This window comes from Jaculus jaculus, chromosome X (assembly GCF_020740685.1).
Source record: "Jaculus jaculus isolate mJacJac1 chromosome X, mJacJac1.mat.Y.cur, whole genome shotgun sequence".
Lineage (NCBI taxonomy): Eukaryota > Metazoa > Chordata > Mammalia > Rodentia > Dipodidae > Jaculus > Jaculus jaculus.
Genome location: NC_059125.1, coordinates 119,442,009 through 119,458,337, shown reverse-complemented (window position 1 = coordinate 119,458,337; position 16,329 = coordinate 119,442,009). Strand labels below are relative to the sequence as shown.

Below are 16,329 nucleotides of genomic sequence, written 5' to 3'. Positions count from 1 at the left end.
ATACATACACACACAAAAGAAATGAATTTAGCCCCATTGGCTATCCAATATCCAGATAAAGCAGGGCAAATGGGCAAAGAAGAAGGGAGTAAGGAATAGGGAGTGTTTTTGGCTACAGGACAGTCCATCTTTTCCTTCTGCACTAGTGTTTCTCTTCCTGATAAAATATACATGCACCAAATGTTGAGCTGGCGATCAGATTCAAATCTACTCAGATCCCACTTCCTATGGTGGAAACCTGGAGGTATGAAGCTCCCTGAATTAGTCAGATTAGAGCTGCTTTATAAGAAAAGGAATATAAAAGGACAAAGAGGGAGGGGGAGAGGGTAGTGTGACAATAGGGGAGAGTTTTGGCTAATGACTTAAACTTCAAAGCTGCTGGGTTATTTCCTCATTCTTTCTTCTTTTCATTTTGATAGACATTCAAAAAATTTTGTGTGTTTGTACATGTATGTATGTATGTGCATGCATGTGCCACAGCACATGTGTGGAGCTCAGAGGACAAAGTTGAGGTCCTGTTTGAGACAGGGTCTCCCTCCTGTTGTTTGCTGGCAAGACCTGACTAGCTGGCCCATGAGCTCCTCTTCTCATTGATGTAGTTTTGCTGAAATTACAGATTTGTGTGCAACTGTGTGTCCAGCTTTATGTAGGTGCTGGGGATCCCAACTCCACTTAGCAGGCTTGTGGAGTAAGTACCTCTAACCACTGAACCATCTCTCTCACCCAAGAAATTTCTTTTGACCATAGGTTCACCATATTTTAATACTTGAGATTACCCATATGAAGTCCAGTTCTTTTTACCTCCTTACCATCCTCTAGACTGGGGAATGCTGAAGCTTGGAACTCTCTTTACCCTCTGTAAAACTGCCACCATAGATACCCTGATCATCGGAGACCACTGCAGGTTAGATGGGGAAAGAGCTAAGGGCAGGGCTGGTAGCTCTTTGTCTACATGTTGGCTCCTGATCAGTATTCCTTCTGGCCTTTTTGTTCCTTTCTATAAAAGTTCTTGCATGCCTAATTTTTCCATGTTTGATGGCTTTTAGTTTTCTCATATTGTCTAGCATCTAGAGGTACTTGAGGGATATTTGAGATATTTGAAGTAAGAAGTTCCTTGAAACCTATGTAAAGACATGAACATAACAGCCCAGACCACCCCAACGGCGGCAGGAGAAAGAGAAAGGGAAGGAATGGTCAGTTCAAGGAAAGTAGGACAGAGAATCTCATAGAGCAGAGTTCCAGAGTCCTGTTCTCTCTTCAACTCTGTTTCATTGTTATGTAAGATATTCTTCTTATCTGAGGACATTGCCTAGTTCATTCTAGTTAAAGATATTCAATGAGAACGGGAGTTGGGATCTAGAATAGGAAGCCCGAACCATTGGGCTCCCTGTAGTGTCCATGAAGACATGAATACGTGTCCTGCTCAAGGTGAACCCATCCAGTAAATGGGCAACAAAAAGGAAAAGGCATGTCAAAACTATTAACATTTGGGGGTTTCTGAGTACTTTAACCCTCCAGTTTCCCTTTTTCTCACTTGTATTTTATAAGGGGTTTCTTCTCCAACCCACAGCCAGAGACAATTACTTGGGTTGGGTTTCCCTACAAAGGTTTTTTTTTTTTCTTTTTTTTTGAGATGGGGTCTCACTCTAGTCCACACTGAACTAGAATTCAGTATGTAGTCTCAGGGTGATCTTGAACTCATGGCAATTCTCCGACCTCTGCAACCCAAGTGCTGGGATTAAAGGTATAGGCAGGCCACAACACTAGGCTATCTATAGAGATCTTGACTTGGAGTTTCCTAAAGCTTTGGTAAAGCATTAATGCAATAATGCCAACTCAACTCTACATCCTAGCTTCTGAAGATAATCAGCTCCCATTGGTCTCTGATCATGTGAGCAGCTTATTCTGTTCTTTCCCTCACTGACAAGAACACTCGCAGGAAAGATGCCAATTCAGCCAGTAAGATATCCACTCCAGCCTCTTCCCTGAGGCCTTTGCACAGGAAAAATAAGCAAAGCTAACCATCAAAGCACACATTTTCTGTGCTTTATGCTGTATACTGTATGCTGTATAGTCCAGTGTCCCGTTTTTGAATATTTTTATTTATTTATTTCCAAGCAGAGATAGAGAGCAGAGAGACATACAGAGAGAGAGAAAAGGAGGGAGAGAGAGAAAAAAAATGGGTTATCCAGTGTTACACATGTACTACTTACTGTACCTCTGCCTTTATGTGGGTACTGGTGAATTGAAGCTCAGTTGTTAGGCTTTGCAGACAAGTGCTTTAATGATGAACCATCTCTCCAATCCCCATAGTCCAGTGTTTCTTAAAGAGTAGCTTTTGATCTATGCTCAAGTCATTTTGAATGCTGGTTTAAAAATGTAGATTATTGGATCCCATAGAATCTGCATCTTGAAGTGGGGTCATGAGGCTCAGTAATCTGTATTTTAAAACAGTTTCCCAAGCCAGATGTGCTTGTACATACTTATCTCAACACTCAGGAAGCAGAGACAATAATAGTGAGTTGAAGGATAGATAGTCTGGGCTACGTAGTGAAACCATCTGTCAAGCCAAATTAAATGCCAAAGGAAGAACAAAACAGACTTGGGAAGGACAGGTGGCAGAATATCAAGTCCAGAATTTTGAGACTAGCCTGTGCAACATAGCAAGACCCTACTTTAAGTAAAATACAATGATAGAAAATAAAATAGTTCACCAAGTAATTTTATATGAAACATATTGCAAAAAAGCTGGTTCCATGCCAGCATTCATCAGATTATTGAGTCTTTCATTTAACATCTCTGCCAATTGGCTATTAACCTAGTTCTGAGATGAACAGTTCACTATGGAGATAGCCCATTCTCTGTTTGGATTACTTTACTGTTCATTTTACCATGCTCTAAAAAGCTCTTATCAATACAATATATACTCTGTTTTGAGTTTTGTTCTGTCCCTTAGGCTACCAAAGAATAGGCCTAATTCATATGTAAATGTCCACCCATTCAGTATTGATAATAATACTTAATATAGTCTGTTGTTGCATATTTTCTTTAGCCTAAATGTTCTTAATTTCCTAGATGTTTGGAAACAATTTCATAAGAAATTGTGGACTAGTCCCTGTAGGCTATCTCTTTGGGACTTCCAGGTAGGGATGCTTTAAGACAAAGACTGAAAAGTTAGGGTTGTCCTCTGAATGTCAGCTATAAAACGGGGGGGGGGTGTCCTTTAAGTTCCTGTCCCTTCCCTTCCCTTCAATAGGAATGTATCTAAGTCTCCTTGAATTTATTTATATTTCTCCACAATTCTTTCTTTCTCTCCCCCCCTCTTTCCCCTTGCTCTCTTCTGGCCCCTGTCCTTTCCCTTCTTCCCTCTCTTCCTTGGCAGTACTAGAGATTGAACTTATGCTAGGTAAGTGCTCAGAACTGACCTACACTCCTAGACTTATCAATTATTGATGGTGCTATTTTCAACCTCCTTGTTTGTAAAATTGGCTAAAATCCAAGGCTGAGGAAATGGAGTAAAAGTATCCTTCAGAATCTGGCTGGTGAGCACTTTCTTTCCTGCTATTTTCATACATAATAGGCTTTAGTCAAATTGTATGTGTGAATGTGTCATTTGATCTGCCTGTTCTGTGGAATGGGGCAGGGACCAAACATTTTGAAAGCAAATCGGAAACCTTTGTGTAAGGGGATTTTACTTTGATTTTCTTTTTTTCTTTCTTCAATTTATTTGTTTAGTTTTGGTTTTTCGAGGTAGGGTCTCACTCTAGCCCAGCCCAGGCTGACCTGGAATTCACTATGTAGTCTCAAGCTGGCCTTGAACTCATGGTGATCTTCCTACCTCTGCCTCCCAAGTTCTGGGATTAAAGACGTGTGCCACCACGCCCGGCTTTACTTTGATTTTCTTTATGGTTACTCCCATACTATTACCACATTAAGGAAGGAACTGTCTCCTTTTGTCTGGGGTAATGCCTAATGTAATGGAGCTGTTTTGAAATAAGAGAGATTTGCTGTGGAAACTTCCTTCATTTGATATTATTTGCCAGAGCATAGATGGCTTTTCAATGTCAGTTCCTAAGATTCATTTGAAATAATGTAAAGTATTCTTCAGAGAGTATCTTTTTAATGAAACTCATGTAAAATTTGAGTGATAAAATTAGAACTAAGACAGTATGTAGAGCACCTTGGGCTTGAGCAATGATTTTCAATTTATCCTTGGAAGTCTATACATTGATTCCTACTATAATATAATTGCTTCAAAGCAAAAATCTTTGCCAGAAACTAATTGTTTTTGCCTCTTCTAAACTCCCTCTTTCCTAACCCCCCCCCCACACACACTGATGCAAGGACATTTTCATGTGAACCCTACAAAGAATTAATAGTGCTGTGGTTAATAGTAGCTGAACTTTAATGTGGTCCAAAGCTATGCTTTCCTTGTTGTTTTGTTGCAAATGTGTCCATACACTACTTGAACTCCTTTTCAATTCCCCTTTATATCCAAATATTTTTTTCTCTAGAAACTGGTCTGACTTCTTTACTGTTTGCATACTGGACTCATGGGCTTATGTGGCATATCCTATTTATTTCCAGACATCTGGGTCAGGCTTTTCTACCCGGTGACTTATTGATCAGTGTTACAAAGTAATACAAAAATAATAGCCTATAACCTAGGCTAGAGTCTCAAAGGAAATAAAACTAAAAGCCAAATCAAGAAGTCTGTGACTATAAAATAATTTTGATGAACTTAGGAAGTAAGGCAGCTCTGGCAGCCAACCACCTTTAGAAACATCTTCATTGGACACCAAGGAGTCAACAAGAGATGAAGTCCAAGGATAGCTTACTGACACATCTATAATTAGAACTACACAGAAATGCAATAGATCATCTCTACTCCACGGATTGCAACTGAAACTAGGATTGAAGGAGAGTAGGTTTTATGTATGTATTCACTGACTGCAGGCTGGGGCAATAATGCTGGGACACGTGAGCTTCTCAAACACCAAAGAAGGAGTTGTTTTTCTGTAAGCTGGAATCATGAGCTAAAATATCCAGAACTTGCTATCCAAATGTGTGGTGTAGACAAGACTTTAGAGCTTTTGAATACATACATACCTCTTCTCTAACTTTGGTCATGTATCAAGTATCAACGTCATGAAACTTTGATATTAACTAACGTTCTGACACCCACACCAGTTGTGAAGAGACCCTCTTCTTATTAAAGCACTTATATGTACTTTGTTTCAGAGATTAGAGTTATTAAATCAGGAGTGTGAAGAAAACAGAATAGAAGTTACAGTGATCTTTGATATTTCAAAATAGGTATTTCAACAATGATAGTAGATAAGTTAGAATTGCCATATAATCCCTAAAACTCCTGAGGATATATCCAGAGGAACTAAAACCAGGGATTTGAACAGATATTTGTTTGCTAATAGTCATTGCATAAATATTTACAAGTAGCAAAAAGAGAGTGTGATGGTTAATTTCTGTTTGCCAACTTGACAGGACTTAGAATCACCATGTAATAAATCTCTGGGTATGTCTGCCAGGACATTTCTAGACTAGGTAAATTGAAGGGGGAGAACCTACCATCTCTGTGGGTGGCACCATTCTATAGAAAGAGAAAGCTACCAGCGCACTAGCATGCATCTTCCTGCTTCCTGACTGAGGACTGTAACCAACTGCTTCAAACAACTAAACAACTGCCATCATGCCTTCCCCACCATGGAACCTCAAGCTGTATGTAAAAAAAAGAAAGAAAAAAAAGGAAAAGAAACCCTTCCTTTCTAAAGTTGAGTCTTGTCAGACATTTTATCATAGCAATGAGAAAGTACCTAATACAGATTGAAGAAATTTAAGTGCCGATCCATGAATGGATGAGCAAGATGTGGTATAGACATATGGTGGAATACTAGTTAGTTGTAATAGGAGTAAAATTTTGACTTGTTATAGCATAGATGATTTTTTTAAAAAAATTGTTTATTTTAATTTATTTATTTGAGAGCGACAGAGAGAGAGAGAGAGAGAGAGAGAGAGAGAGAGAGAGAGAGAGAGAGAGAGAAAGGGAGAGAATGGGCATGCCAGGATGCCAGGGCTTGCAGCCACTGCAAACGAACTCCAGATGCGTGCGTCCCCTTATGCATCTGGTTAACGTGGGTCCTGGGGAATCGAGCCTCGAACCAGGTTCCTTAGGCTTCACAGGCAAGTGCTTAACCACTAAGCAATCTTTCCAGCCCAGCATAGATGATTTTTGAAGATATTGTGCTAAATGAAATCAACCAGGCACTAAAGGACATACATTGTGCTATTCCATTTATGTGTCCTACCTAAATAGGTTGATTCATGGAGACAAGATGTAAATTAGAAGTTATGGGGGGGTTGAAGTAGAGAATGGGATGCCAGTCAGAATAACTATTATTAACCCTTTTATTTATTTAATTTTGGTGGTTCTGAGGATTGAACCCAGGGCCTTGAACATGGTAGGAAAGTACTCCACTACTAAACTATGCCCCCAACTCTAGATTGCATATTATTAAGAAGAAAATTGACAACAAATACTGGCAAGAATATGGAGAAAGAGAAACTGTTTATGCACTGTTGCTAGGAATGTAAATTAGTAAAGCTATTGTAGAGGACAGTCTGGAAGGGGTACAGTCTAGAGGAGTGGGGTGAACAAGGTAATGGGAGGGGATAAAGATCAAATTATATGATGTTCACATATGAAAACTGAAAATAAACATCAAAATTAACTCTAAAGAGAAAAATTTAAAGGTTGTCAACACATAGAAATGGTAATATTTGAAGACACTGAAATGCTATTCACTGATTTGATCATTATACACTGCATATTTTTAATTAAAAACAATATCCTATAAATAAATATTATTATGTGCCAACAAAAATGATAAACCACTTGAAATATAAAGGCAAAAGTTGTAGCAGAGATAACATTCTCTTCAGAAAGGTAACATTCTTCAATTTTTCAATCAGTGCTAGTATGCCTTCTCTGCCCATTGTATTGACGTTTAACAACTCTCTCTAGATATAGTACATAGTACTTACAGTTTCATGTGATCACTGAAAAAAGAGATATAGGCCTAAATAGTCATCTTTGGCTCTTCCCTTTCATTCACTGTTGTCATATTATCAAATTTGTGAATTCACAGCTAAAATACGCCCTAAATAGGACCACACTGCAAAGTCTTCATCATTATGACTCCAATATAGGTTTCCATCTCCAGTTGCATTGGGTTTCTCCCTGTCCCTTAAAGCATTCTGGAACATTCTTATTCAGGATCCTACACACTTAATATTTCTTCTGTTTGTAGTTCTCTTCCATTCTATTTTCACATGACCACCTTTTATTATTCGGGTCTTAAATTAAATGTTACCACCTTTGAGAATCTTTCCTTGAACCCTGTCTTTTTAAAAATTTTATTTATTTATTTGAGAGTGACAGAGAGAGAGAAAGAGAGAGAGAAAGAGGCACATAGAGAGAAAGAATGGGCATGCCAGGGCCTCCAGCCACTGCAAACGAACTCCAGATGTGTGCGACCCCTTGTGCATCTGGCTAACGTGGGTCCAGGGGAATCAAGCCTCAAACCGGGGTCCTTAGGCTTCACAGGCAAGTGCTTAACCGCTAAGCCATCTCTCCAGCCTGAACCCTGTCTTTATACCAAGCTTTCACTTAAAATAGTTCCATGTGATCAGAAGTCATTCTCTAGTACACTACCATAGAGAACTTACCTTTGAAATTATTCTAGCCCTGCTTGAAGGGTTTCAGTCATGATTCCTATACTGCAACTCTGGTATCTAAATTAGTACTGTAAATACTTAATGCTTATTTAATTTCCACATAAATAGAGAAGATGTTAAAGAGTGGAATGAAACAGATCATAGAATATCACATAATTGATTCTTTTTGGGTATGTGTACACGTACATGTGTGTACAGTATACACATATGTGTATACTGTTGCCTGCACCAATTTCCACACATGTGGAGAGCAGAGGAGGACATCAGGTATATTTTTCTATCCTTCTTCCATTTTATTTCCCTGAAACAGAGTCTCACTCTGAACCTGGAGTTCCCAGTTTATTTATTTATTTTTTAATTAGACTTGCTGACTAGGGAGCCCCAGTGATATTTTCTGTGGTCCACTCAGTGCTGGAGTTACAAGCTATACCCAGCTTATTTATGTATGTGTTGGGATTGAGTATATATCCTCATGCTTGCACTGCAAGTACTTCTACCCACCAAGTCATCTCTCCAGCCCATATAATATAATTTTTGAGAAAAAAATCAAGGTTTTGCTCAAGTTGTTTTATTTTCCTTTTAAAAGTGGAGTACAGCTAAGAATTATAGTTCATTGTTCCTGTAGGTTGAGTGTCAGTAAATTGGAATTTTACTTGATTTTTATAGTTAACTCTTAAGGCTCATGAATGGACATAGGGAAGAGCTGTAAATAATTAGCCTATGTAGGCTTGTCAGGTGAAACCAGGGAGAACCCAATTAAACAGATGTACCTCATTTCTTTAACTTGAAGACTAGCAGATGATTTGACTGTCAGATGAAGAAAGAGTGAGCTCTGGAGATAAGTTCTGTGGAGGAGAGTTTCAGAGTTCTCACAAGGATCTGGGAATCCTATGTGACGTTAATTATCCTGATGTTGTCTGAAAATGTTGGCAGCCTCAAGGAGAACTGAGATCTAACCCCCTTAGGCTTTCTGGGCTGTGAAATGCTCTCATAAGCAAGTAGGTTACCTAGGAGGATGAACAGAGATAGGCTAATGATATCCATATGGTTGGGTACTTTGGGCAGATGGCCTTTGTGCCACCTTGGAGGCACTTGAAGTTCCCAGGTGGTCTTCAAGGGCAGATCTAAGCTGTGCATGTTGAAGTAATGGCTAAACATGGACTAGGAGATGAGTTCAGTAGTAATATTTTTTTTGTTCATTTATTTATTTATTTGAGAACAACAGACACAGAGTGAAAGAGGCAGAGAGAGAGAGAGAGAGAATGGGTGCCCCAGGGCCTCCAGCCACTGCAAATGAACTCCAGATGCATGTGCCCCCGTGTGCATATGGCTAACATGGGTCCTGGGGAATCAAGCCTCGAATCGGGTTCCTTAGGCTTCACAGGTAAGTGCTTAACTGCTAAGCTATCTCTCCAGCCCCAGTAGTAATATTTTCTAATTAGAAGTGGGAGTGAGATCAGGAGGATGGGGGAAAAGATATAAATGATATTCCCTTCACTTCCCAATGTTAGTGAGAAAAGCTTTCATCTTTCCCACAAAGAAAATAGGAATTTTCTTATTTTCTTCTTATTCTTATTGTTATTGTTGTTGGTTTTTTGAGGTAGGGTCTCATTCTAGTCCAGGCTGACCTGGAATTTATTATGTAGTCTCAGGCTGGCCTTGAACTCATGGCGAACCTCCTACCTCTGCCTCCCAAGTGCTGGGATTAAAGGCATGCACCAGTACGCCTAGCTCTCTTACTTTATTTTTGATAAATGCTCCTCCCATCACTGTAAAGCTTTCTCTGAAGTGTCTATATTTTAATATTTGTTAAAATTTATTTACAAGGAGATAAAGAGAGAGAGAGAGAGAGAATGGCATGCCAGGGTCTCCAGCCATTGCAAATGACCTCCAGATACATGCACCATTTTGTGAACTTGGCTTTACATGGGTACTGTCGAATCAAACTCTGATTCTTAGGCTTTACAGGTGAGTGCCTTAACTTCTGATCCAGTTCTACAGCCCTAGAGTGTCTATATTTTAATTGCACTATATCTGGGACTTCTTAAAATAGCTGTTTGGATTTGTAGAACCTTTTATACTTTTGGTGACCACAGAAAGAAAGAGCTATTGGTGAACGCATAAGGAAAGTTGATCAGGGAATAAGAGTATGATTAATAAGTAAGAAAGCTGAGACCAATATCCCTTATTCAGTGAAAAACAAGATAGGGAAATGGTGATAGATACAGTGGTTAATCAAAACACATTGAAGCAGAAACCCAGAGGCTACAGAAAACTTAGCACTAAACTAGTCTGTTTAAAGACCTGCCAAGGCTCAGGGAACATTGTGGAATAGGGGGTGGGAAGACTGCAAGAGCTGCAGGGGTGGGGGATAGACATTTCCTGAAACACAGCCTCTACAGACTGAGTGAGATGAGGCCTTACCTACTCCACACTGAATACCAATAACTCTACTGAGGAGAACCTTCAGGGAAAGTGAGTTTGGGGAGAGGGGATTTAAAACTATATCCTTGGTAAAATAAATTTTAAAAAAGACACAAATGCAAAACCAATAAGTAAATAAAACCCAAACCCCAAAACCAAGATGTGGAACTTGTGAGTGTGGAATTAAAAGTAATTTCTTTCTCTTGTTTTATGAATGATACATCTCTTGGCATACCAGACAGTATTAGAAGCTATGGGATAGTAGGGGCTTGCAGCATTTATGACTTTCATTTGAGTTTTATAAGTGTTTTCCCCTTCCCTTCTTATTTGAGTATATGAAGTTGCCATAGCATGTAAAACAAACAAACAAACAAAAACAGGTCTTCTTTAATTTATCTTAATTTTTGAGACAGGGTCTCACTATGTAACCAAAAATGGGATTCAAATTCATGATCCTCCCACCCGTGTCCTGAGTGCTGGCCTTACAGACATGTGTCACCATAGCTCGCTAAGTTTATTTTTCCAATTACATTATCAAAGGGAATGAAAGCAACACTCAACCAGGAGATAATACAGATGTCTCAACATTGGCTGCATAAGAGGCTTGATTCATGGTTTCTGCAAAGTCACAAAGATGTTACCTACTGAGAGTGAAAAGGGACTTGGTGACAACTCACAGTACCAGGGTTCTAGTTCCAGCTCTTCTCCATTGAGCTGAGTGAAGTTCACTGAGTCACAATTTCATTCTGCCTCAGTTGTCTTCTTTATGCTATAGATCTAACAATACCTGTACTTGCTGCTTTGTAAGATTGTCGTGTGACTATAATGTGTAAGGCCCATTTGTGACTATGCTATGATATTAGCAGATGATAGGAAATGAATACTTTTTCACAAGGCAGCATCAAAACACCCATATCAAAACTGAAAGACAGATGTTCGTTTCTAAAATCACCAACTAGTATGCACAGCAACTCTTCCCCCATTGACCACATGTTAGTGTCAAGTCATCTCTTGTTTTGCTATTTATGTGTTCCCTTGTGTCTGGCTTTGCTTCAAAATGTTTGGTCACATTATTTGTTTTTTGTTTGTTTGTTTGTTTGTTGCAGGCAGCAGAGCATTAGGTATCCCAGACTGATCTTGAACTTATGTAGCCCAGGATGGTGTCAGAATCATAATCCTTTTGTTTTAGCCTCCCAAATGCTGTGATTTCATATGTGCACCACCAAGCCCAGCTTGTGTTTTCAAAAACCAATGAAATTTAGTTGAATTTGCCAAGTTTAAATATTTCAAATTTATCACAGTGTTGGGGACTTTTTTTGCTTGTTTTTCAAGGAAGGGTTTCACTCTAGCTCAGGCTAACCTGGAATTTACTGTGTAGTCTCAGGATGGCCTCAAACTCATGGCAATTCTCCTACTTTTGCCTCCCAAGTGCTGGGATTAAAGGCATGCACCCCCATGCCTGGCTGACAATTTTTTTTTTTTACATGATTTGAATGTGCTTCTTCACATCAGGGAATGGTAAAGTGGTTAGGAGATTAATAGTAAATATTTCTGATCATGTCAACAAACTTTGCATAAATGTATATGTAGAAGGAATTTTCTCCTTTCCTCACACATTTAAAAGCCATATGTAGACAACAGATGTTGGAGAAATGTGGACATTGAGTGACAGTGTGTGTGTGTTTGAATGCAAACACTATTTACAGAGACTGCTCCCCAACTCAGCTTGGAATGGTCCCTCTTTGCATTGCTTGAATTCAGAAAAAAATAACAAATGATAGACAAATAATCAAAAGGTGTGTTAGGACAAAACATTATTTATGAATTATTCAACTATGGTTCATGGGGCTTATAATATTAGAAAATCAAAACAATATGATTCCCTCATTAGTTGCCTAATAAAGGTCAATTCTTCCATCTATCCAAGTTATAAGGACCAGTTCCCACTCACCTCCACTCTTCTCCTTTTATGTTTACTTTCTTAAAGTAAACAATTCATTAAAAACCCTCCTCTTTTTTTTCTTCTAGTTTTTTTTCCTCTTATTTTTTCTTCTGGTTTTAAAAACATTTTTTCTTTTATTTTCCACAATTTTATAAATGTGTGTAATGTATTTTTTGTCTTATTACCCCCTTATTCCCATCTTTTATCTGTCTCTGACCCCCAATAAACTACTAGTTCCCACTTAATTCCCTTGCTACTTTTGTATATCTGGTGAACGTGGGATCTGGAGAGTAGAACATGGGTCGTTGGGCTTTTCAGGTAAGTGACTTAAACACTAAGCAATCTCTCCAGCTTTTATATCTTCTCTTTTTGTGACTCACTGAATAAAATTTGGTTTACTTGCATGAGCATGGGCAGAGGGTTCCTTATTAGAGTATGGGCAACTTACAGTGGACCCTCTGTGCTTCACAGCTGACCTACCAGGTAAGATGTACTCACTGGTACAATAGTGCCATGACTGCTGTAGGGGTAACCAACTACTTTTGGAGAGGATTCATGCCTGGTCAAAAAAAGCTAGAGGTCATAGTCCCTGGTATGGGGAAGAACTACTACTGTTGTTATGCTAAACCATTCATTTACCCCTGAAGCTGTTTTGAATGGGGAGATGGCCAAATATTCAAAAAGAAGATCAAGCATCCTAGTTTAGTTGTCTTCTAATATAAAGAGGAGGTTTGAAAGCAGAGTTGACTTTGGAATTGATTTTTCTCCCAGTGCTACTTTGTTTTTAAATTTTATTTTTTAATTAAATTTTATTATTACTTTTTAAAAGGTCCAGTGCTACTTTTAATAAGATTCTGCAGCAGGCTAACATTTTCAAAACCCAGTGGAGAATTATCATTGCAGTGCAGCTTTCCAAATCATAGTGGCATTTCTCTGGGCAGTGACAAGAAAACTGTCGGCTTGGTTGTCAGCATGTGTCCCTCCACCTCTGGTTGAGATATTTGGTTTTGGAACTGCTGTCTAAGGAAATGAATTTTTAAGTTAAGAGGGTTAATGGTAATACTCCAGAAGTTTCTTTTAGCTGCATGTATTTTGCTCAATTCCCCCTGCCTTTCTGATGGGACAGGTCCCTCTGCTGTGACTTTATGTGATTATAAGATGACAGCTAGGAAAAGCTTCAAAAATGAGAGAAACAAAGGAATCATTTAAAACTGCTGTCATTTTAATGTCAGACTTACCCAAGATGAGTAAAAAATGTCTGCAGGGCAATTAGAAGAGAATTTTATTTATTTATTTATCTTTCTGAGTGGAAGAATTTTAGGGCTAGCCATAGGCTATTTTATGTTACTACTAAGTGGTCCCTGTGGTTCCACTATGGAGTAAAAGTGGGGAAAAAGCTCATATTATGGTTGTTAATGTTTCATGTAATCTTGCTTCATCCTATAAATTTCTGAGGGCATGCCATCAGAATGCACTATTTTTTCTACTGCTTGGGGGAGTTTTTACCTCTTATTTATATGGACCTTTTTATTAGCATATATTAATTATAAATAAAAATTGGTTTCATTATGAGATTTTCATCCACATATATGGTGTTTCTTTATCATATTCTTCCTACATAATCTTTTTTTTAAAATTTTTTATTTATTTATTTGAGAGCGACAGACACAGAGAGAAAGACAGATAGAGGGAGAGAGAAAGAATGGGCGCGCCAGGGCTTCCAGCCTCTGCAAACGATCTCCAGATGCGTGCGCTCCCTTGTGCATCTGGCTAACGTAGGACCTGGGGAACTGAGCCTCGAACCGGGGTCCTTAGGCTTCACAGGCAAGCACTCAACCACTAAGTCATCTCTCTAGCCCTACATAATCTTATTTTATTCCCCTCCCACTCCTGTAGAGTCCCTTCTTCTTCCCAACTAGTCTCTTTTCTATTGTCATGTCCTTTTTTGGTACCCTATTATATTTTATTAGAGTTTCCTAAAGGATTCTAGTTTGGGGGATTGAGAGGAGCATGAACTCCTTTCTAGGGGATACATCACTGAAGAAAATGTTTCTCTAAGCTGGGTGTGGTGGCACATGCCTTTCATCCCAGCACTTGGGAGGCAGAGGTAGGAGGATCGCTGTGAGTTCAAGGCCACCCTGAGGCTACATAGTGAATTCCAGGTCAGTCTGGATTAGACTGAGGCCCTACCTAGGAAAGAAAAAAAAATGTTTCTCTCTTTCAGCAAGCAGTAACTGCCTACAGACATGGAATATTGTATTCTAAATAAGACCTGCACAAAATTCGGCCTGCAAACATCCTACCATGGGGAGGGTCCATGAGGCCCCTCCTTTTCCTGAGGGCTTATAGGCAGATAATGGTAGCTTACGGGGAAAGGGCTCATGATGTCCCACCCCTCACTGAGTTACTTTAAAACTGTCTTGATGCTTTAAGATCACTGAGGACCAAGGGAAAAGGGATGACTGTGGTACACAAATCCCTCAGTAAAGGGTAATATGCATTTGCAGGCTGCCTACTCTGCCCCATTGGGTTTACAGAGGAGTGGGGTTGAGGAAAGGCTTGGAGACCAATGGGTTGGAGCATGGGTTGCATGAATACCTAGTGTTCTCTTTGTTAGGTCCATAAAATGTGTTCACAATAAGCAAGCTAAAAGCTAAATTGACTTTTCTGCACTCTTTGTTTCACTCATTGAGCAGTAAGATTTAGTGCTTCCCTGAAACACCCAGCAGAGTCCCTATTATTACCACTAGTGACCGTTCAGGGAGCTAGAAAAGTGGTATTCATGGAATTAGAAAATGATTTGTGCCTTATGCCTAGATATACCTAGTTCCCTCTCTAATCAGATTTTTAAAACAGCTCCACTTACATACAAATTAGTCACTGGTTGCAAAGGTCACCAGGAATTTGTTGGCTATTAGAATACAGAAACCAATTACAATATAGCAATAGTTTTGTTCAGAAGTGAATGTTGATTAGAATTGGCTCCAGTAATAGAATGCCCTTTAATGAAACCATCATCACAATGTGAGTGGAGGATAAGGTCTGGATGTGGGTATAATGACTGTTTGGTCACATTTTTAAGTCATTCTGTTAATAAATATTCCCAGAGAATCTCCTTTTGCCTACAGTATGGATGAATGGATTTGAAAGCTTAATAGGAATTGATGTCATATATTGATTACCATTTAAAGTATACCTTCCTAATCTCTTACCATTGTTGAAGGAAAAATGCTTTCTTGTAGAACAAGTACCTCTTATCAGAGGGTCTAAGTTTGTTGTTTTGATATCCTAAGTGGTCAATTGATTCATATATCCACTAGCTTCCTATTGAGATGGTGAACATAGCTCTGTTGAAGGTGGGTACCCAACCAGATTTTCATGGAGGTGGTTACGTGCTAACTATACAGCAGATGGAAATAAATCCCTGGCTCCCATCCCTGACACATGTGTATGATTTCATAGGGACAAGCTATTATCCCTGAGTAAGCTTCTGGGACTGTCATAGTAGGAAGAGTCAAAGCCAGATTAGTTTCAATAGGGCTTCATATAATTTTGGTGCTTCTACCTATGGTACAGGTGAGATATGGGTATCCTGAGTCACTGAAAATGCTTGAAAGGGTCACAAAACTAATCTCTTGTCCTTCAGGGTGTGAAACAATTTTTGGTTAATTTCTATCATGTCAAGAAACACGTTCCTCCTGGTTTTCCATGAAATAGTTGGACAAATCTCATGATGATACACAGAGAAATGTATTGCTCACTGAGTAATTAAAGTAAGTCAGTTTAGAGACAACATCTGTTTACTCTGGACCTTTGAGAAAAAGTTAGCAATGTTACCTGCCAACCAGTAACTTCATTATTAGTTGAAGATACTGATGAACTTTTTCTTCTTTACCTACTGAAGGCACTTCTAATCTACCACCATTCATAGTGGCCAGAGTAGCAGTGGCTATGTACTGAGCAACACATTTCTAATTTATTTCAATGTGAATTCCTAGTTGAGACAACTTACAAAAATGTAAGTTCCCACCAATGCCAATGGAATTTATGTAGCTTTATTAACATTTTTAAAAATTGTATTTATTTATTGGAGAGAGAGAGGCATAGAGAGAGAATGGGCATGCCAGAACCTCTAGCCATTACAAACAAGCCCCAGATGCTTGCACCACCATGTGCATCTGGCTTACGTGGGTACTGGGTATAGAATCTGG

At 39.0% G+C, this 16,329-nt stretch overlaps 1 protein-coding gene across 3 annotated transcripts in view; it reads right to left on the bottom strand.

The window, feature by feature from the left end:
• The window catches only part of Gria3 (glutamate ionotropic receptor AMPA type subunit 3), a 321,623-nt gene that overhangs the window by 59,305 nt on the left and 245,989 nt on the right, over positions 1-16,329 (bottom strand). The window lies entirely within an intron of this gene.